We start from the raw sequence: 8,226 nt of genomic DNA on the forward strand, positions 1-8,226 counted from the left end.
ACGTTTTTCCAGGACCATGGTGTTACATGACACAGTGCTAAAACTAGACTGAACTACGTAAAAAACAACACAGAAAAAAAACTACACTAGACTACAGACCTACCCAGGACTGCATAAAGTGCACAAAACAGTGCCGGCATTACAATAAATAATAAACAGGACAATAGGGCAGTAAGGTGTCAGTCCAGACTCTGGGTATTGAGGAGTCTGATAGCGTGGGGGGAAGAAACTGTTACATAGTCTGGTCGTGAGAGCCCGAATGCTTCGGAGCCTTTTCCCAGATGGCAGGAGGGAGAAGAGTTTGTATGAGGGGTGCGTGGGGTCCTTCATAATGCTGTTTGCTTTGCGGATGCAGCGTGTGGTGTAAATGTCTGTGATGGCGGGAAGAGAGACCCCTATGATCTTCTCAGCTGACCTCACTATGTGCTGCAGGGTCTTGCGATCCGAGACGGTGCAATTTCCGAACCGGGCAGTGATGCAGCTGCTCAGGATGCTCTCAATACATACTCTGTAGAATGTGATAAGGAGGGGGGGGGGTGGTGGGAGATGGACTTTCCTCAGCCTTTGCAGAAAGTAGAGACACTGCTGGGCTTTCTTTGCTATGGAGCTGGTGTTGAAGGACCAGGTGAGATTCTCTGTCAGGTGAACACCAAGAAATTCGGTGCCCTTAACGATCTCTACTGAGGAGCCGTCAGTGTTCAGCGGGGAGTGGTCACTCCGTGCCCTCCTGAAGTCAGCAACCATCTCTTTTGTTTTGTTCACAGTCAGAGACAGGTTGGTGGCTCTGCACCAGTCGTAAAGCCGGAATGTCGTAAAGCGAAGAAGCAATCACCATTAATTTATATGGGAAAAATTTTTGAGCATTCTCAGACCTAAAAAATAACCTTCCAAATCATGTCAAATAACACATAAAACCTAAAATAGCACTAACATATAGTAAAAGCAAGAATAATGTGATAAATGTACAGCCTATGTAAAGTAGAAATATTGTATGTATGGTGTAGTTTCACTTATCAGAATCGGGACGCCAGCGAGCTAAAATCGATTTGGAGGAAAAAAAATCAGCACGTACACTCATAGGCACACAACTACCCGCACAAGGCTTCACGGTCATTGTAGTCTTTCTTGGGGTAAACACACGTATAAAGCGGGAGTCCTTTTTTCGTAAGAGCGGAAATCCTCTTCGTTTAGCGAAAACAGGTACTAATGTAGGTCTTTTGTAACAGCGAGCTGTCGTAAAGCGAACGTTCGAGAAACGGGGGGGGGGGGGGGGGTCACCCGTGCATTTACTATCAAAGCACGTATGCAGTGTGCAGGGCTGACACTTCCCCACCGACAACCCCAAAACACCCGCGCACGTAGCACGCAGGCCCACCGGTGTGCGGACACGCCCTGGTGCTCGCAAACCGGATCCCCCTGCTATTGGTAGGTAGCCCCGCTGCCCTGTGGGCAGCCTCGGGGAGAGACAAAGGCTACGGGAGTGAACCCAGACGGCAAATCCGGAGTGGAGTCCCAGTGGACGTCATCGAACGTCCTCCCGGCAGCTCCTACGGCCGAGCAGGTGCCAAACGTATCGCTTCATAAGCTTTCCTTTGGAGGCCGAGAGGGGGACCTTGACGACTGGGCATCTCAGGATCTCCACACCTTCCACCCAGGGTTGTGATGATGATCATCATCACCCATTGTCCTTCGAGTCAGACGGATCCCAACCATCACCAACCAAAGAGAGAAAGAGAAGCAACCAGAAAAGGCCCCCTTTATTCCCACTCGCTTCTTCCTGCCCATCAGCCATTTCCTCTATCAATGCCAGTATCTTTCCCGTAACGCCACAGGAATTTATCTTGTTGAGCAGCCTCATGTGTGGCACCTTGTCAAACGTCTTCTGAAAATCCAAGTAAATGTCACCCACCGCCTCTCCTTTGTCCCACCGCTGCCTGTTACTTCCTCGAAGAATTCTAACGGATTTGTCAGGCAAGATTTCCCTTGACAGAAACTATGCTTACTTTGACTTATTTTTATCATTGGTCTCCAAGCACCTCAAAACCTCATCCTTAATAATAGACTCCCAACCACCGAGGTCGAGCTGACTGGCCTATAATTTCCCTTTCTTTTTGTCTTCCTCCCTTCTTAAAGAGTGGAGTGGCATTTGCAATTTTCCAGTCCGTCCGGACCATGCCAGAATCAAGTGATTCTTGAAAGACCATGACCAAGGCATCCATATCTCTTCGGATTCCTCTCTCAGGACTCTGGGATGTAGTCCATCTGGTCCAGGTGACTTATCCACCTTACGACCTTTGAGTTTGTCTGGCACTTTTTCCTCTGTAATAGCAACAACACTCACTCCTGCACCCTGACACTCACGGACCTCTGGCACACTGCTAGTGTCTTCCACAGTGAAGACTGACACACAAAGCACCCATTAAGTTCATCTGCCATTTCTTTCTCCCCCATTACTACCTCACCAGCATCATTTTCCAGTGGTCCAGTCTCAACTCTCACCTCCCTTTTACTCTTTATCAGACAGACAGACATACTTTATTGATCCCGAGGGAAACTGGGTTTCGTTACAGCCGCACCACCAAGAATAGTGAAGAAATATAGCAATATAAAGCCATAAATAATTAAATAATAATAAGTTAATCATGCCAAGTGGAAATAAGTCCAGGACCAGCCTATTGGCTCAGGGTGTCTCACACTCTGAGGGAGGAGATTTAAAGTTTGATGGCCACAGGTAGGAATGACTTCCTATGATGCTCAGTGTTACATATCGGTAGAATGAGTCTCTGGCTGAACGTACTCCTGTGCCTAACCAGTACATTATGGAGTGGATGGGAGACATTGTCCAAGATGGCATGCAACTTGGACAGCATCCTCTTTTCAGACACCACCATCAGAGAGTCCAGTTCCACCCCCACAACATCACTGGCCTTACGAATGAGTGTGTTGATTCTGTTGGTGTCTGCTACCCTCAGCCTGCTGCCCCAGCACACAACAGCAAACACTGGCCACCACAGACTCGTAGAACATCCTCAGCATCGTCCAGCAGATGCTAAAGGACCTCAGTCTCCTCAGGAAGTAGAGACGGCTCTGACCCTTCTTGTAGACAGCCTCAGTATTTCTTTTTTTTTGGTGAGCAAATGTACATTTTATTTAAATGAATTGTTTTAGTACAAGGCTAAAATAAGCAAATAATTCCATTATACCTCATGAAAAAGTTAAAGGCTAAGCACTGCCACAGATCTCTGAAAATTGATGGTTCAGGCTCCAACCTGGGCAAAAGCCTCAGGTAACTTGGAAACAAACGTACAATCACACAAATCAACTTGAGATTTGGATTTTGCCACCTTCATAGCAACGTAACAATGGAAGAAAGACTGAGCAGCCACCGTAGGCATGTTCTCATCACATTGTTCCACAGTCAAGAATGCCAACGGTAACACTTGTCTTTCCACTCTGCCATCCCTTTGATTCCGCTTGTTGTACGACATCCATGCCTTCTGCCACACGGCCAAACACAACATGTCTTCCATCCAACCAACTAGTTGGGGCAGTGCAGATAAAAAATTGTGTTCCATTTGTATTGGGCCCAGCATTTGCCATTGACAGTGTCCCTGGTCCTTCATGTTTTTGAGTATGAAGTTCTCGTCAGGAAATTTGTTACCATAGATGGATTTGCCCCCTGTGCCATTGCCTTTTGTGAAATCTCCACCTTGGCACATAAAGCCAGGAATTATTCGGTGAAAAATGGATCCCTTAAACCTGTGGCTTGGTACAAAGCACACGGAAGTTCTCTGCAGTTTTTGGAACAACATCGCTCCTTTGCTCGAATACAATGCGGCCCCCTAGCTGCTTATCAAAACCAATGTCAAAGAAGACGCGAGGGTTGCCCATTCTCTTTTTTTTCCCTCACACCACTCAGTGCTGACCTCAACCGAACACTCTGCTAGGAGTGCTAATTCCCCTCAGTGTGATATTTCACATTTGCTCACAGTTTGTCTTCTTTTGCACGCTGATTGTCAGTCCCGGACTGTTCATGAATAGTTTCTCTAATATACTTTTTTTTTCCCGCCCCGTCAGAGCCTGCAAGAAATTGAATCCCAAACACAAGAGATGGTGCCGATGCTGGAAATCCAGAGCAACACACACGCAAGGTGCTGGAGGAACACTCGGAAGGTCAGGCAGCATCTATGGAGGGGAATAAACAGTCGACGTTTCGTGCTGAGACCCTTCTTCAGGTCTCAAGGAAATTAATCTCAAGTTAGCATATAGTAACTATTATTTAGCTACAGCGCGGAATTGGCACTTAGCGCTGCACCGCCCACTATCCCCCGATTTAGTCCTCGCCTAATCACGGGACAAGTTAAAATGACCAATTAGCCTACCAACCGGTAGGTCTTTGGACTGTGGGAGGAAACTTGGAGGAATCCCACGTGGTCACGGGGAGAGAACGTACAAACTCCTCGCAGACAGCAGCGGGAATTGAACCCGGGGTTGCTGGTACTGTAAACCGTTGTGCTACGCTACCGTGCCGTCCCAGTACTTTAAATGTACTTTAATGTTAAATTTACTTTGAACATGGTGCGCAGTCTTGGAACGGCACCTACAGACAAACGGGCTGGCTCGCCTGAAAGTGCCGTCACAGACAGCGTAGGTACCAGGACAGCTCGGTAGTGTAGTGGTTAGCACGACTCTTTACAGTACGGGTGACCCGGGTTCAATTCCCGCCACTGCCTATGAGGAGTTTGCGTGTCCACGTGGGTTTCTTACCACAGTCCAAAGGCATACCAATTGCTAGGTGTGGAGATACATCTCTACCAAAGGAGGTGTAAGGCGCTCCTTCCCTCTGCTAGCCTACAGGTTACCCTTGGGCAAGGTGTAGCACCTGCTTAGCTCCCCCCCCCCCCCCCGGGATGGTGGATGGTCGTATGGTGCACATCACAAGTCCTGGTTATGTGTTATGTGACCACCGACGCCAGGTAGAGTATTGATAACGGTCACGCGTCTTGTAAAGACTCTGGCCCAGAAGAAGGCTATGGCAAACCACACAGAATGCTGGCGGAACTCAGCACGCCAGGCAGCGTCCACAGAAAAGAGTACACAGTCAATGTTTTAGGCCGAGACCCTTCATCAGGACTGGGGAAAAGAAAGATGAGGGGTGGAGGGAGGGGGAGGAAGAAATACGAAGTGGTAGGTGACGGGTGGAACCGGGAGAGGGGGAGGGGTGAATTAACAAGCTGGGAAGTGAAAGAGGTAGGGGTAGGGAAGATCTGATGGGAGAGGACAGAGGCCACGGAAGAAAGGGAAGGGGAAGAGCAGCAGAGGGAGTTGATGGGCAGGTAAGGAGATGAGGTGAGAGAGAGAAACAGGGATAGGGAATAATGCAGTTACTGGAAGTTTGAGAAAACACTTCTGGAGGCGAATTTGCAAGAACAATCATGGTCATGGTAAGACCATGGTCGCCCACGTCAGTACGTCACGGCGCATAATGATGGTGTCATACGACATGACACATAATGATGGTGACCATAAAGCAGATGATGCTACACTGGAAAAGTGTAGAGAAAAGATATACAAAAGTGTTGAGGGACTGAGACACACAGATACACGCACATAGATACAGACACCAGACACGTACACACAGCACACGCATGCCATATGCACATACATGGATCGACGGTGCACACATGCAGAAATACACACATGACAGATATTCAGATTACAATGATAATGGCATCTGTTGTCTCGAAGGACAATGGAAGTATAGTGTGCGCTGTGGGTCAGTCTGTATTGGTTCTGTTGCCGCGACCTCTCCAGGGCACAAGCCTGGGCGGAAGGTGTGGAGATCCTGAGACGCCCAGTCATGAAGATCCCCCTCTCGGCCTCACCGGTGGAGTCCAAAGGAAAGCTTATGAAGCGATATGTTTGTCACTGGCTCGGCCGCAGGAGCTGCCGGGAGGATGTTCAGTGACGTCCAGCCACCTTAGGGGCTCCGCTCCGGACATGGGACATTGGAAAAAAAGTTGAATTTCCCCATGGGGATGAATAAAGTATCTATCTATCTATCTATCTATCTGCTGGCTGGGTTTTACTCCCGTAGCCTTCGTCTCTCCCGAGGCAGTGGGGCTATTTACCCACAGCCGGGGATCTGGATCACGAGCACCAGGGCATGTCCACACACTGGTGGGCCTGGCGTGCTACGTGTGCAGGGGCCGGACCTCCTCCCTGTCCCCTGTAGTTCAGCCCGAGTCCGAGAGGAGTTCGGTTCCCGTGTGTCACCGGCGAGGAGGCGCGACGTGAGGCTTGCTGTCGGAGAGGCTGTGTACTGGCAGGGAGAGACTGACACGTTCAGCTCTCCTTTCGCGAGACAGCCGGCCAGCGGTGCAAGCTGAGAGTGAGAGCGACAGGCACAGCCTACTGCACGACCACACTAGACACGTCACAACAATCATTTTGACACCATGAATGCACAGATGCACTCACATACAGATAGACAGCACACACACACACACACACAGAGTCACATAGTGCTCCTGGTTAGCTGGTGGTGGGAGCGGGGGGAGGAGAGCAGTACCCCCCCCCCCCCCCCACTGTGAGCAATTATGGAGCTGTGAACGGTGACCCTGCGGACACAGGAAATCTCTCAGCACCTGCCCTGCTGCAGGAAGCAGCCTCCTCAGTCATTCACACTTGCTGCTTAAAGATGAAAATCAGGTCGCTCTCCAATTCAGGATGGGGTTTGTGGGCTCCCCCTCCCCCCACCTGCCCCTATTCCAACCAAGGGGCAACTCAAACAAAGCAGTTGGCTGCTTGCCCTCATAAGCCAATTTAATTCAGGATAACCGATACACGGATAGGGTTATAGATAACCCGATACATGGTTAGGGTTATAGATAACCCGATACACGGATAGGGGTAACAAAGGAAACTTAAGGTGCCAGAGTATGAAGCATTACACATTGCCAGGGACGGCCGAGGAGGCCAAGTCACTGGGTGTATTCAAAGCAGAGGCCAATACAAATACAATACCGTAGATTCCGGATTTTAAGCCGCTACTTTTTTCCCACATTTTGAACAGCTTTGAACTTTGCGGCCAATAATCCGGAGCGGCTAATGCATTTTTTTTTTCATGCCGCCTCGTAAACATTTTGCCTCGTAACAGTAGACCAATAAAATTGATGAGTAGTTCACAGAGGTCCAATGAAATTGTACGATAAATCAAGCGCACTTTCACAATTAAATTATTGTAAATCAGTCATTTGTACTCACCCTCATCAACATGGAAAACACTCGAAGCATTGTGCTACCTACCCTCTTAGTTTAAACTATATTTGTTTTCTGTACTACATCGCGGGATGCTATGACGACACACCCGGTTTCGCGGCGTCTTGTGGGAAAATGCCGTTTGCGATGAAACGGAAAGGAGGGGGTCGAGCGGCGGAGCGGCTTTGGATCTGAGCGAAATCTGCTTTTAAATGCCGTTTGCGATGAAACGGAAAGGAGGGGGGGAGCGGCATTACGCGAGCGGCTTTGGATCCGAGCGAACTCTGCTTTTAAGTTAAAGGTATCAATAACTTTTCCTGGTAGGCTGCAGTATATATATTTTTTACCAGTCGTTAGGAGATATTGGAATGTTGTTCAGTAAAGAAGTATACGCAACGTATATTTAAAAGTAGCCGCGTACGGGCACGGTTCGAAAAAAAGCATTTGCAATATGTATTTGTTTTTGTTACCATATGGATTTAATTAAAAGTTAAAAAAAATCCTCACGTGTAATATCTTTCTGTGTAAATATCTCATATTACAACGTGGGACACCTGCGGCCGAAAATCCGGTGCGGCCTAAAATCCGGTGCGGCCTTTACATTTAAAAAAATGATTTTATTTCTAAAATTAGTGCCAGCGGCTAAAAATCAGGTGCGCTCTGTAGTCCGGAATCTACGGTACTTTATTGTCACCAGACAATTGATACTAGAGCATACAATCATCACAGTGATATTTGTTTCTGCGCTTCGCGCTCCCTGATGTACAAATCAAAGTGAATATAATAAAAATTTAAATTATAAATCATAATTAGAAAATAGAAAAGGGAAAGTAAGGTAGTGCAGGTCAGGTCTGGATATTTGGAAGGTACGGCCCAGATCTGGGTCAGGATCCGTTCAGCAGTCTTATCACAGTTGGAAAGAAGCTGTTCCCAAATCTGACCGTACGAATCTTCATGCTCCTGAAC

The 8,226-nt window shown here is 48.1% G+C and overlaps 1 pseudogene; it reads right to left on the reverse strand.

Moving 5' to 3' along the window:
* Positions 1-3,402: 3,402 nt before the first annotated feature.
* LOC140717464 (peptidyl-prolyl cis-trans isomerase-like) lies at positions 3,403-3,891 on the reverse strand (annotated as a pseudogene).
* Positions 3,892-8,226: the final 4,335 nt, after the last annotated feature.

The sequence above is a fragment of the Hemitrygon akajei genome, chromosome 28 (assembly GCF_048418815.1).
Source record: "Hemitrygon akajei chromosome 28, sHemAka1.3, whole genome shotgun sequence".
Taxonomy (NCBI): Eukaryota; Metazoa; Chordata; class Chondrichthyes; order Myliobatiformes; family Dasyatidae; genus Hemitrygon; species Hemitrygon akajei.